At 49.5% G+C, this 15,300-nt stretch overlaps 1 long non-coding RNA gene across 1 annotated transcript in view; it reads left to right on the top strand.

Moving 5' to 3' along the window:
• The first annotated feature begins 1,037 nt into the window (after positions 1-1,037).
• LOC140387715 (uncharacterized) overlaps positions 1,038-15,300 on the top strand; it is a 37,970-nt gene continuing 23,707 nt past the window's right edge. Inside the window, exon 1 of the long non-coding RNA XR_011933969.1 lies at positions 1,038-1,347. This is a non-coding gene — a long non-coding RNA (uncharacterized lncRNA). The remainder of the gene's footprint in view (positions 1,348-15,300) is intronic.

Here is a 15,300-nt window from a genome sequence, read left to right as displayed (position 1 = left end):
ACAGTGAACATTCACTGCACCACGTTACCCTGGCCTATGACAGAACCGGACAGAACAGGGAGTTGAAGGACAAATACCGGCCGTTATTGGGTCCGAAAGGCCAGTCAAGATTACAGCCACAGTCACGGGAAAAGAAGGTACAGCCGATTTTGTTACAATACCACCACATTTATGGCCACAGTCAGCTTCTGTAGGCCCTCATGTTACACGTCAGGTCCACAACCAGTACCATGCCAAGGATCTGGGGCCTATGGTAAGGAGGGCAGTGGATCATTCAGGCCCAACAGAGTACGCACTTCAGGTCATGCCAGACGGCACTTCCATAAAATATTTTGAGGTCCCTGAAACGATTAACACTCGACTTCAGCATCACCTGGGAAGTGACGTTTTGGGATATGTCAACCCACAGCTCTGGACGAATAGGGGATTCCTTACCTCGGCCGGCATGGGAATATCCCACCGGGGTTTAGTTAATGACCTACTGCAGGCCCTCCTTATGCCCGCGCAGATTTCCGTCATTAAATGTGCTGCCCATACAAACGGTAAGACCCCAGTTGACGTTGGTAATGAATGAGCAGATTGTGCAGTCGTGCAAATTCTGCAAGTGATGGTGCCTCAAATGTTAAGTCAGACTAAACGTTCTGCGATAAATAGGTCTGCCTCTGACAAGCCAATGCCAACCATCCAAGACGTCATAAGGTTACAGGAGGACGCTCCTGAGAGTGATAAACAAATGTGGAAACAGTGAGGTTGTGCATATGATTCTCTTTCTTCTTTATGGACCACGCCAGCACATCAGACTTGTATGTCTGATGTACTGGATTTATGGGTCATCGAATGTGTACACTTTGCAACTCATTGTGGGGCTCGGGGGACTAGTGATTTGTTGCTGGACACTTGGTGGCACCCTAAAATGCAGGGGCTGGCCCAGAGTATCAGTAATCGGTGTTTGATTTGTCAGCAATATAACACCGGCAAAGGTATCCCTTGTGCTATGGGGCAAACCCCGGGTTGCCCAATGGTCCCTTTGAGATGCTCTAAATGGATTACATTGAGTTGGAAAGGTGTCAATGTTATAAATATGTTTTGGTCATTGTGGATGATAATAAAGCTGCTACTGTGGTTAAAGTTCTGATGCGGGAAATCATTCCCCGGTACGGCATACCAGCTCAGTTAAGTTCTGATAACGGGCCTAATTTTATTGGACTGATTAACCTGCCTCCCTTTATCAGCGCTGTTTTACAGGTGTGGAGCATGATGGGGTGGCTACGCACCGCCTGTGTAATCTTCGGCCTCGCCTAGCTTGGAGTGACATCGCCGACGGAAATGGAAATATCATCTACATCTGTAAGCCCAACCAAACTACAAGGACATTTCACTTATGCAGAGGTGACGTCCCCATATACGAGGACATGGTAACGACACATGGAAGGTCATTAGGTTAACGGACAATGCAGGACTCATGAAACAATTGCACCGGTCCCAGCGATGGGGAGGGAACATTGCATGGACATTGCCTTGTTTTTGGAGTACATGTAAATTTGATTTTGGTGCCATAAAAGTAAAGTCAGACCGTGCGGAGAGGGTAGGAAGAGGTTGTGAGAGAGAGGGGGACTAGAGAGAGGACGGCGCGTGTGAGAAGGGGAGTACAACTAGAACATAGGTTATCAGGAGATATAATTAATTCATTTAGGACTGAGGGAAACCTGGGTAAAATGCAGGGTGCACTGGAACAGATAGACGCCCCTAGAATCTTGACTGTTAGGATCCACAAGGGTGCAGCGGATGACGGGGGGCTGCAACAGGAATTGGAAATGCAGCGACGAATCTTCTTAGATGAGGGGCCATAGCTACGGGTTGGACAGATAGGTTATCATGAAATGATAAAAGGAGGGAATGAGGAATTGAACAAACGAATGTGATATAAAATAGTTAGTTCAAATATTAGTTACAGTAATGTAGATAGTAGTGAGTTCACAAAGGACAAAGGAATTCAGAAAGCATGGCAAGGAGGATGGGGAAAAGGATGCTGGGTAACAAGAGGCCCAGGGTTAAGGAATGCGAAGTGAGCCAATCAGGATATATGGCCAGGTCAGGAGGTGTATAGGATGACCTATGGGGATCTTGTATGTGAAACTTGATGCCATTTGAATGTATTTGCAGAGATTTCTTTGTCTCCGACCTCACTCGGTTCTAGGGTTCCAGGAGACAGCTTCTGTGTTCTGAATCTCTGTGGAGCGAGTCAGCCTTGCAAGTTGGTTAAAATAAATAATAATATACCTACAAATCCATCTTGAGCTTTATTGAGGCCAGACTGACGGGTAAAGAATTCAATATTGTCACCCTGAGGATCCTGGAAGGTCAGCCACAATGCAGCCAGTGTTGCGTTGGGATGAAGTGGCGGCTGTAAGCTCCGGGAGTGTGACCAGGAGGACTGACCTTCAGTGCCAGAAAAGGGCCAATGAGCTACACCGGGCAGCACAGGTGAGTAGACACCAACACCACCCCCTGCCGAGACCTTTCCACCCCCCACATGAGCATCCACCACCCCCAACTCTCCATGCAGCCCCCAACCCTCCCTTCATCCCCGTCTCCCTTCACCCCCCCCAACCTTTCCATCAAACACCCCCTCCCATCACAGTGAACCACGTGTGTGGCTAACAATGTCCTCTCTGTGTCTCCTCAGGAAAAGCTCTCCCACAACTGTTGGGAGAGGGCCCAGACTGGCGGAGGCATGCTGGACATAAAAATCCTCACCTCCTTCGAGGAGCAGGCCCTGGAGGTGAAGGGGTGGCCGAGGACAGGATGGTCTCACACACAAAGAGAGGCCGGTGGACGCTGCAGGGGTGAGGAGCCACCGGACTCCAGCCGGAGGACCTGTCAAACGTGAGTTGTTATTGACTGACCCATCTCTCCCACTGACCACATTTCCATTCTCCCACATGTCCTCCAGCTGACAGCGCCAGCTCATCCCGGGTGACCCAGCCCGGGCGACACCGTCTCCAATCTCCCAGGAGACCATCTCGGGCTGGGGAGCTCCAAGGAAGACACGATCGAGGCGCCACAATTGCCATCCCCACACACCACCAGCGCAGATACATGCACCTCAGTGGGATACGTTAGTGGACAAGCTCCTGGGGCACAATCTGGTGAGCACCACACAGCTGCTGATGTACATCAGCTGGAGGCAGGAACCCCCAATTGGAGGTCAGGACCCAGCTGGTTCCCAACCTAATGTTGAACCTCTGGTACAGGGTTACCCAGAGCTGACGGAGACATTAGGGAGCAGCCAGAATAAAGAACAAAAAACAAAGAAATGTACAGCACAGGAACAGGCCCTTCGGCCCTCCAAGCCCGTGCCGACCATCCTGCCCGACTAAACCACAATCTTCGACACTTCCTGGGTCCATATCCCTCTATTCCCATCCTATTCATGTATTTGTCAAGATGCCCCTTAAATGTCACTATCGTCCCTGCTTCCACCACCTCCTCCGGCAGTGAGTTTCAGGCACCCACTACCCTCTGTCTAAAAAACTTGCCTCGTACATCTACTCTAAACCTTGCCCCTCGCACCTTAAACCTATGCCCCCTAGTAATTGACCCCTCCACCCTGGGGAAAAGCCTCTGATTATCCACTCTGTCTATGCCCCTCATAATTTTGTAGACTTCTATCAGGTCGCCCCTCAACCTTCATCGTTCCAGTGAGAACAAACCGAGTTTATTCAACCGCTCCTCATAGCTAATGACCTCCATACCAGGCAACATCCTGGTAAATCTCTTCTGCACCCTCTCTAAAGCCTCCACATCCTTCTGGTAGTGTGGCGACCAGAATTGTGTGGCCTAACTAAGGTTCTATACAGCTGCAATATGACTTGCCAATTCTTATACTCAATACCCCGGCCAATGAAGGCAAGCATGCCGTATGCCTTCTTGACTACCTTCTCCACCTGTGTTGCCCCTTTCAGTGACCTGTGGACCTGTACATCTAGATCGCTCTGACTTTCAATACTCTTGAGGGTACTACCATTCACTGTGTATTCCCTACCTGCATTAGACCTTCCAAAATGCATTACCTCACATTTGTCCGGATTAAACTCCATCTGCCATCTCTCCGCCCAAGTCTCCAAACAACCTAAATCCTGCTGTATCCTCTGACAGTCCTCATCGGTATCCGCAATTCCACCAACCTTTGTGTCGTCTGCAAACTTACTAATCAGACCAGTTACATTTTCCTCCAAATCATTTATATATACTACAAACAGCAAAGGTCCCAGCACTGATCCCTGTGGAACACCACTAGTCACAGCTCTCCAATTAGAAAAACACCCTTCCATTGCTCCTCTCTGCCTTCTATGACCTAGTCAGTTCTGTATCCACCTTGCCAGCTCACCCCTGATCCCATGTGACTTCACCTTTTGTACCAGTCTACCATGAGGGACCTTGTCAAAGGCCTTACTGAAGTCCATATAGACAACACCCACTGCCCTACCTGCATCAATCATCTTTGTGACCTCTTCAAAAAACTCTATCAAGTTAGTGAGACACAATCTCGCCTTCACAAAACCATGCTGCCTCTCACTAATACGTCCATTTGCTTCCAAATGGGAGTAGATCCTGTCTCGAAGAATTCTCTCCAGTAATTTCCCTACCACTGACGTAAGGCTCACTGGCCTGTAGTTCCCTGGATTATCCTTGCAACCCTTCTTAAACAAAGGAACAACATTGGCTATTCTCCAGTCCTCCGGGACATCACCTGAAGACAGTGAGGATCCAAAGATTTCTGTCAAGGCCTCAGCAATTTCCTCTCCAGCCTCCTTCAGTATTCTGGGGTAGATCCCATCCGGCCCTGGGGACTTATCTATCATAATATTTTTCAAGATGTCCAACACCTCATCCTTTTGGATCTCAATGTGACCCAGGCTATCTACACACCCTTCTCCAGACTCAACATCCACCAATTCCTTCTCTTTGGTGAATACTGATGCAAAGTATTCATTTAGTACCTCGCCCATTTCCTCTGGCTCCACACATAGATTCCTTTGCCTATCCTTCAGTGGGCCAACCCTTTCCCTGGCTACCCTCTTGCTTTTTATGTACGTGTAAAAAGCCTTGGGATTTTCCTTAACCCTATTTGCCAATGACTTTTCATGACCTTCTAGCCCGCCTGACTCCTTGCTTAAGTTCCTTCCTACTTTCCTTATATTCCACACAGGCTTCGTCTGTTCCCAGCCTTCTAGCCCTGACAAATGCCTCCTTTTTCTTTTTGACGAGGCCTACAATATCTCTCGTTATCCAAGGTTCCCGAAATTTGCCCTATTTATCCTTCAGAGGGAGGTGTCAGCGACACTTCAGCAGATCCATAGGGGCAGCACGGTAGCATTGTGGATAGCACAAATGCTTCACAGCTCCAGGGTCCCAGGTTCGATTCCAGCTTGGGTCACTGTCTGTGCGGAGTCTGCACATCCTCCCCGTGTGTGCGTGGGTTTCCTCCGGGTGCTCCGGTTTCCTCCCTCAGTCCAAAGATGTGCAGGTTAGGTGGATTGGCCATGATAAATTGCCCTTGGTGTCCAAAATTGTCCTTAGTGTTGGGTGGGGTTACTGGGTTATGGGGATAGGATGGAGGTGTTGACTTTGGGTAGGGTGCTCTTTCCAAGAGCCGGTGCAGACTCGATGGGCTGAATGGCCTCCTTCTGCACTGTAAATTCTATGATAATCTATGATTGGTGGAGTCCCAGAGGCAATGGGCGCTGGAGATGTTGCCGGCAATGTGTGGCACCAAGGCCAATTCTGCTAGGATGGCGACCGCAGTGGAGAGCTTGGTGCATGACGCCGGCAGCATGAATGAAGGTGTCCAAGGCGTGACGCAGTCAGTGACGGCCATGGCTGAGGGTCTCAGCCAGGCTGACCTTGATGAGGTTCTGCAGGACATGCCCTGCTCTCAGATGGGAATGGCCGAGGTGCTGTGGAGCGTGGCCCAGTCACTGAGGAGCATTGCCGAGGGCATCGGCATGATGGTGCAGACATCGGGGAGCTGCCAGGGCTGGCAGAGCCAGATGATGCAGGGGCAACCGGGGCTCGAACCAGCTGCCTCTCCGTGCCGGGGTGAACCCCAGGGTCCTATGGGCACCAACCATGGGGTGGCGACGGTGGCCACCAGCTCCCCCGAGTTCCACCCTTCTCATGAGGTCAGATCTCACAGTCAGCACACAGGACAGGCCCACCGACAAGTGCACCGGGCCCTCCGGCCCCAGAGCCCCCCAGAGGATGCCCGCCAGGGACATCGAAGGCCACAGGACGAAGTAACCAGATGGCTGCCTCCACCTCAGATGTGCATCCTGGGAGAAGTGCTCACTTAACCACGATTGCCAATTCCCGATTAGTAATAGATTTCCGCCACACAGCCAGAGTCTTCAGAAGCAGTGGGGGTTATGGGTGATTGGTGCGGCAGATGGTTGCTCCCGGAATTAATACACATGATCCAGTGGTTGGCATGGTAGTTCCCTAACAGAGTCTCGAAACTCGAACAGCAAGTCAGAATAGAAGAGGGAGATTGAAATAGTGGAGTGGTGTAATGACAACAATCTCTTCCTCCATGTCAGCAAAACTAAAGAGCTGGTCATTGCCTTCAGAAGCAAAGCATCGTACACACACCTGTCTGCATCAACGGGGCCAAGGTGGAGATGGTCGACAGCTTCAAATTCCTAGGGGTGCACATCACCAAAAATCTGTCCTGGTCCGTCCACGTCGATGCTACGACCAAAAAAGCACAACAGCGCCGATATGTCCTCATGAGACTAAGGAAATTCGGCATGTCCACATTAACTCTTACCAACTTTTACAGATGCACCATAGAAAGCATCCTATCAGGCTGCATCACAGCCTGGTATGGCAACTGCTCGGCCCAGGAACGCAAGAAAATTCAGAGAGTCGTGAACTCAGCCCAGTCCATCACACGAACCTCCCTCCCATCCATTGACTCCATCTACACCTCCCGCTGCCTGGGGAAAGCAGGCAGCATAATCAAAGACTCCTCCCACCCGGCTTACTCACTCTTCCAACTTCTTCCATCGGGCAGGAGATACAGAAGTCTGAGAACACGCACGAACAGACTCAAAAACAGCTTCTTCCCCAGTGTCACCAGACTCCTAAATGACCCACTTAAGGACTGATCTGATTCATACTACACCCCTGTATGCTTCACCCGATGCCGGTGTCTATGTATTTACATTGTGTACCTTGTGTTGCCCTATTACTTATTTCCTTTTCATGTACTAAATGATCTATTTGAGCTGCACGCAGAAAAATACTTTTCACATACCTTGGTACACGTGACAGTAAACAAATCCAATCCAATAAGGTTCAAGTGGTGATAATTGGTTTCTCGCCACCCTACGGCGAGATCCTGATTTTGTCTACGGGAACGAACTGGTTGCATCGCAAATTGTTTGCTGCCTGGCCCAGTGTCATTTCCGGCCTCTCCCGCTATTCACCGGCCTCGTTTTGCTCGAGTGGGAGCACAACCATGCGGAGCATTGCGCCCTGTGACCCATTGACTAGACGCAGGAGATTGCTTTTCCTGACTCAAGCACTTGGGGGAGCTCCAATTCTGCAAATGCCTTTGAGAGCTCCATAGCCAGCCATTCCATCCTCACACCAGGGGTTCCTTCATCAGGCAAACCATAGCAGTTCCAAGGAAACAAATAGGAGAATTCACCTGCTCTTCTTCCAATAATGACATGGGGGGCGGGATTCTCCGTTTCTGTGACTAAGGGCTAGATTCTCCAATTTTGCGGCTATGTCCAGAGGGAGCACCTGGTCTTACGACCAAAACGTTGGTGCCGATCCCGCACTGATGCTCCGCCAGTGGGGGGCTAGCAGCCGTGCCACGTAAAGCCCCCTTTACCTGCAGATACAGACGGAGAATGGCCGGGTCCGTGGCCGCGCGTGTGCACGGTGGCGACCTGTGGCAGCCGCAATGTACAACATGGTGCTGGCCGCACGTGGACCAGGCCTGCCAGAGAGTGCCCCCCTGTAACCCCCTCGCCACCCCCGGACCACTCCCCACCAGTCCCCCCCAGCCCCTGCCGAAACCCCCCTGCCAGCGGAACGGTCCCCCCCCCCCCCCCCCCGCTGACTGTGGTGGTTCCGCAGCCGCCATGCGAAGCCCCGAAAACTGAGAGGACATGCGACCGATGCAATCAGGAAGTCGGCCCATCGGGGGTGGAGCATCGCGGCAGGGCCTCAGGTGACATCCTGAGGCTGTCCCAACAGCTTGCGGCGTACTCAGCGATTATACCATTTTTGAGGGGGAGGAGCATTGAAAACAGCACCGCCCCTGCTTTTGGCGTAAAAAGGGATTCTCCAGCCAATCACTGATTGCGATTTCGGCGCCGGCCATCGTAGAATCCCACCCTATGTGTTGATGCCGGCAGAGGGGGGCGGGATTCTCCGTTGATCAATGCTGAAATCGTGGCAGACGCCGGTTTGACACCGAATCGCGATGCTCCGCCTCCTCAAAAATGGCGTCAGTGCGCGAAGTTGAAACACCGTTCACATAGAGCCGTTGCCGATGGCTCTTAGGGGGTCGGCAGAGTGGCAGGGGATTATGAGGCGACAGAGGAAGCACTGGGTTTCGCTCTATGCCGATGACCTGTGCTGTATGTTTCGGATTGCTGGGGATTATGGGAAAGATCATGGGCCTGCTGGGGAGGTTTGGAATATTCTCGGGGCACCTGAATGTAAGGAAAAGCAAGGTCTTCACGGTGATTGAGCTGGGACAGCGGGCTAATTTAGGGGGGATGCCATTTACAGTAGCGAGAGATAGGTTCAGGTATTTGGGGATTCAGGAAGAGTTACAAAAGTCTGAAAACACGCAAGAACAGATTCAATAACAGCTTCTTCCCCGCTGTTACGACACTCCTAAACGACCCTCTTATGGACTGAACTGATCTCTCCATGCATCTTCTCTGCTACACTCTGTATGCTTCACCCGATGTCTATGTCTATTTATTTACATTGTGTATCTATTGTATGTCCTATGTTTTTCATGTATGGAATGATCTGTGTGGACTGTACGCAGAACAATACTTTTCACTGTACCTCAGTACACGTGATAATAAACCCAAATCCAGAAATCCAGAAATAAAAATCAGCAAATTCCAGACACACTCTGGGTGAAGACGTTTTTCCTCATGTCCCCACTGATCCTTCTACCAATCATCTTAAACCTGGTAATTGACCTTTCCCTGTCTACTGTTTCATAATCCTGTACACCTCAATAAAGTCACCCCCCAGCCTCTTTCTCTAATCTAAGGAAAACAACCCCAGCCTACAAGTCCCGAAAGAAGACGTGCTTTTTAGATGAATTGGACACTCTGAATACCCGCTCTGTGTACCTGAACAGGTGCTAGAGTGTGGCATCTAGGGGATTTTCACAGTAACTTCATTGCAGGGTTAATGTAAGCCTACTTGTGACACTAATAATGATTATTATTTGTGATGGACCGGGCAGTGTTCACGACTCTCTGTAGTTTCTTGTGGTCTTGGGCCGAGCAGCTGCCATACCAGATTGTGATGCATCCACATCGGATGCTTTCTATGGTGCATCTGTAAAAATTGGTGAGAGTTGTTTTGGACATGCCGAATTTCCTTAATTTCCTGAGGAAGTATAGGCGCTGTTGTGCTTTCTTAATCGTTGCGTTGACGAGGGTGGACCAGACAGATTATTGGTGATGTGCACACCTAGGAATTTGTAGCTGTCAACCATCTCCACCTCGGCACCATTGATGCAGATGGGGTATGGGCGACACTGCTTCCTGAAGTCGGTGACCTACAGAACCCTGGAGGTTAAGATTGCAGGCTGTTTAGGGAGGGGTGACCTCTGAGTAGTTCACTAACCAGCCCTTCATTAACCCACTTAGAATCCACCAAGAGAGTAATCTTAAAATCACCCCTCACCTCTCAAATTAAATTTTTAGCCTCCCCAATCTTTTGCTTCATATTGAGCAAGTTAACTAGTCATTCTAGGGGTGCAGCAAAGCAACTATTCCAGGGGTGTGGCCCATAGTATGACGGAGCTGAGCCAGAGACGCAAGGCTGGGCCTGAGGTTAACTCTGCTGAGCTAGGGCAGCACGATGGCACAGTGGTTGGCATTGCTGCCTACGGCATTGAGGACCCGGGTTCGATTCCCGGCCCTGGGTCACAGTCCGTGTGGAGTTTGCACATTCTCCCCGTGTCTGCATGGGTTTCACCCCCAGAACCCAAAGATGTGCAGGTTAGGTGGATTGGCCACGCTAAATTGGCCCTTAATTGGAAAGAAATAATTGGGTACTCTGAATTTTAAAAAGAAACTCTGCTGGGCTGAATGTGATACCGCTCAGGATGAGAGTCTGACGACTGTACCGCACCCCCAGTCAATAGCACTTGTTATTTCAACAAAATTGGATCAACAAAAGAGCAAAAGCACAATTAAAATGTAATCTAATGATAAAGCTAGGTGCTTGCTGGTCATTTAGAAAGTATTCATTGTTGACATTCCATTGAGAAGGAGAGAGTATGAATCCTGCAGCCTGGAATTCTCAGTCTTACAATCGCACATTGTGCACGAGTCAAACACAAGACTTAGCAGCTGCCCAGTGAAGTGTGTGAATTCAGTGAATTCTAGCTGTCAAATAAGGGCAGACAGTTCCTTGTGATCCTAGCAGCACAGGCTGCTATTAAATACATAGTTTTGTAGATTATGGAGGACAGAGACATGTCGTTTGGCCCAACTGGTCGGTGCTGGTGTTGGTGCTCCCACGAGCATCCTCCACCCCTCTTTGTTTGACAATCAGCGTATTTTATTCCTGTCTTCCTCGTGCGTTTTTGTAGCTTCCCCTTAAATGCTTCAATGCTTTTTACCTTAACTACTCCCAGCTTTAGTTCACAATCAAACAGTTCCAGAAATAAGGAAGCCGTATCGTTCATTGTTGTGTTTAAATCCAGAATAAACAGAGAAGTAATGGGGAATTGTCATCATATTGCTGGGATCCATTAGACTGGAAGTAACAGAAGGTCCAATTCTAGTAGTTTTTAAACATAGGTGTGGGTTAGATGCTGATTAGGCATTTGATTGAAACCTTATTACACCACGGAAAAGTAAATCCAGTCCCTTTGAAGCCATTTGTCTTCAATGTTGACAACATTGCTAACCACCGTGCCGCCCAGGGGTTGGTATGGACATTAGGTGATGACACCAGGGTCACCTGCCACAAAGGGTTTGTCTTTCCTTTGACAGATGTTCTGTCTCCTGCAGGCTTAAAGTTATTGTCTCTAAACTTTCCTTAGTTTCCTGAGGAAGTAAAGGTGCTGTTGTGCTTTCTTGGTGGTAGCGTCAACATGGGTGAACCAGGACAGGTTTTTGGTGATGTGATGAAGCAGGTGGGGACCTCGGAGTGGAGTAGGGACTGGTTGAAGATGTCCGCGAACACATCTGCCAGCTGGTCCGTGCACGACCAGCTGGCAGATCGCCGGGCCCATCGCCTTTCGAGGGTTCACTTTCAGGAAAGTCGATCGGACTTCGGAAGCTGTGACGGTGGGTGTGGTTGTGTCCGGGGATGCTGGGGCACTCGACAATGGATTGATGGTTTCCTGCTCGAACCGAGCATTGAATGCATTGAGTTCATCGGGAAGGGGTGTGCTGCTGCCGGAGATACTGCTCGTCTTCACTTTGTCACCCATTATGTTGTTTAGGCCTTGCCACAACCGACGAGAGTCTGTAACGCTAATCTGCAAATGCGCCTATCACTCTCTACATTTTCCCACATCTCAATATATCCATCCACCAATGACATTCATCTTCCTAACAGTTTCAACCCTTTGCCTAATACTCACCCTCACTAAATTCCCTCCATCCATGAAATGAACACCTGTCATTACATTTACTCATAAATCTCCCACTTCTTGCATGAGAAGCCATCTCACAGGTCACAAATGCAGAGGTGGAGGCAATGGAGATCAGTGGGTTCTCATCGAGTCTGACTGTCAGAGGTGGGGACCTCCCAGCCATAGAATCTTAGAATTCCTACTGTGCAGAAGGAGACCATTCGGCCCATCGAGTCTGCACTAACCCTTTGAAAGAGAAATTAGACTACCTACACTTTTCCACGTTTCGGCCTTGGGAACCATCCGCGCCCGGTTCGGAGGTTTGTGGGTGCAAGCCCCTGTCCGGAGACTCGAGCGCGCGCTTTGCAAACCCAGGCCAGCACCCTAGCTCCAGCTGCATCTGGGGACACATTTGAATATGGGACAGCCAAGTGTCATAGCACTCAGCTGTGCTGACAATGTCGACAGCAAGTGAAATATTGTTTTCACGGTAAGAAGTTGCAACATTTTTATCTTGACATTCTTTGATCTCCCATGATGTAGCAGCTCAGACACACACATTTTGGTGAGGCCAGTAAGAGAAAGAGTTGGATTTTCAGCTGGAGATTCACACTTTGCAAGTGAGCAAGAGCGGATGGTGGGGTTAGTAGTGGAGAGTTTGCGCTAGATGAAGCAGCCCTTCCCAAACTCTGCTTAGCTGGACGCAGGCTGTATCCAAAGGGACCATAGATGAAAAGGAGAATCATTGGGAGAGTGGCAGAGACTCTTCCATGCATTCACGGGCCTTCCAAACACGCTGACTGCACTTACAGAGAATGGGGGAGCCCACCTCAAACATGAGTGAATCTCTACTGTAGAGAATTGTGATGATTTCTTCTTGCATCAGCAGACTGGCTAGCTGCAAACACAATTGTCATTGGCTAGCTGCAAACACAGCAATCACTGAGTTCAGGCAGGCCTTGAGCAAAGACAGGCAACCACCTTAAACAGGATGACGTGGAGATGCCGGCGTTGGACTGGGGTGAGCACAGTAAGAAGTCTTACAACACCAGGTTAAAGTCCAACAGGTTTGTTTTGAATCACTAGCTTTTGGAGCACTGCTCCTTCCTCAGGTGAATCACCTGAGGTTCAACTGAGGAAGGAGCAGTGCTCCGAAAGCTAGTGAATTGAAACAAACCTGTTAGACTTAAACAGGATGCCAGATATATTGGTCTCCTAGTATCACACTGATCTGCATCAAAGTGCTTTCCAACAAGGTGGCAGCAGTGAAATGTGGCTGGCCATAAGAGGGTTTACGGCAAAAGGAGACATGGGAGTAGGGACTCCTCTCAGAGTACTTCCACTTCTCACCTGTTACCTTCTCCCTCCCACCTTTGCCTTTAGTTGGTTCCTGTTATACCATAATTCTTGGTTGCTGCTGGCAAGTTGCTTCATGAAGAGTGGGAAGGCAAGAATCGACAATGCCCAAAGTGGGGATGTGAAAGGGGTGGTTGATTGTTTGCAGGACCATTTTGTGTCAGTTCTATTGGTGGAGAGGATGCAGAAAAGTAGCTGATGCCTGTGGTTGTGAGATCAGTCCACAAGTGGACCCATAGTGAACCTCACAATAATCAGGGCATCTTAGGCAGCAATATGCATGGCTGGGAGTGTATTACCTTCCTTCTCTGTGCTCTCTGCCATAGTCTTCCTGTAGGTTCACACCCTCTCTGCTGAACTATATGGGGTGGTATTTTCCAGCCGTTTCCACTGATGGGATCGTCCAATCCTGCCAACGGTGATCGTCCACGTCGGGTTCCCCTGTGGTGGGACAGGCAAGCCACATAAAATGCCATAGACATCGGCAGGACCAGACGATCCAGTGGGCTGCCAATGGTGAGCTCCCTCTGCTGCCAGAAAACACACCAAGGCGGAGCGGATCCCACTCAGTGTGCAGAACACTGTGAACCACCACCACAATGAAGAGCTTCTGGTGTGTTTTGAAGGACACCTCCAGACCTGTCCAGGCACCTAAAGCACGTTATTACATTACTATTTCTGATAGTAATGTATTGCTTTGTGCAATATAAGTTACTCAGTTGCTTCTTCCAGAATGATCTTCAACTCGATGTTGATTAACACTCGTAGTCTTCCAATTAAAGCAAATACTTTATTGAGTAATGTTGACTAATTAACTGTGAGTTTGTTCTCTCTCCAATGTTTAAACTAGATGTTACATGAACATGATTGATTAAGAAATGCTTATGATTATCTACACCTGTTTTGAGCTGTCCTTGTTTGCTTGTGGTCTCTGTTCCTCTGGAGAGGCTGATCCTGGCTTCAGTCTGTCTATTTATACCTGTCTCTAGTGCTGCCCTCTAATGATTACTTGATTGTTACATCTATACATTAACCCCTTGTATATATACAAATATGCAGATCACTACACAGGTCTTCAGCATGCCAGCGATCTGCTCAAACACACATTGGTGCTGATATGGAATTTATCATAACCCCCCGAGCACCATTCCTCAGGTTTAAGTGTTTGAAGTGTCTCTTAGGAGCCAACCATTAACTCTGCTTCCGGGTAGCGAGAGATCAGGGAGGGTGAACTGCCACAGGACAAAAGCATTATGGTAGCTTCCCATGAATCTTGCACGTGCGTCTACAAAGACCTTGATGCTGTTGTACACCAGTTGCACATTGACGGAATGCAAGGTTGACAAACACTCCTGGGTGAACTGGGGTGAACTTGGACAACATCACTTTCAACCTGGACCAGGCCCCGGCCTGTGGAAACCAGCCAGGGAACCAAACCCAAGCACCCGTTCACTCTGACTGGCATTATCATAGGTGAAGTCATAATTACCAACCCTGAAAGGCAACCCGTGAGTGACCTGCCTTATGCACTTGTGGATGGTCGACTAGGAGATGCTGCAAATGTCCTCAGCAGAACTGGGATAGAAGCCAGATGTGCAAAGATCGAGGGCTGTGATGATCGGTGATAGAGTATGGCCACCAGTCCCAACAGCTGCAAATGTCCTGGCACCACCTGACACAACCAGCGGAGTCTGCTGAGGCTCTGCTGTTCTGACATGTTGAGGAAACTGGTTGCATGTGTGCAGGGCCCGTGTGGTGGGTATGGCTCCTTGCAAGCTGCACCTCTCTGCTGCTGCCCCTACTGTACAGCTACAGGCTTCTGACCAGCAGGCTGTAAGTGCTGGTCATCTTTTTTCTAATAAATTGAGAGTACCCGATTAATTTTTTCCAATTAAGGGGCAATTTAGCGTGGCCAATCCACCTACCCTGCGCATCTTTGGGTTGTGGGGGTGAAATCCACGCAACACGGGGAGAATGTGCAAACTCCACACGGACAGTGACCCAGAGCCGGGATCGAACCTGGTACCTCGGCGCCGTGAGCAGCAGTGCTAACCACTGCGCCTCCATGCTGCCAGAAGTGC

Source organism: Scyliorhinus torazame, chromosome 13 (assembly GCF_047496885.1).
Source record: "Scyliorhinus torazame isolate Kashiwa2021f chromosome 13, sScyTor2.1, whole genome shotgun sequence".
NCBI classification, from domain to species: domain Eukaryota; kingdom Metazoa; phylum Chordata; class Chondrichthyes; order Carcharhiniformes; family Scyliorhinidae; genus Scyliorhinus; species Scyliorhinus torazame.
The sequence above is the reverse complement of the archived record's forward strand: the minus strand, read 5'-3'. Positions and strand labels throughout refer to the sequence as shown.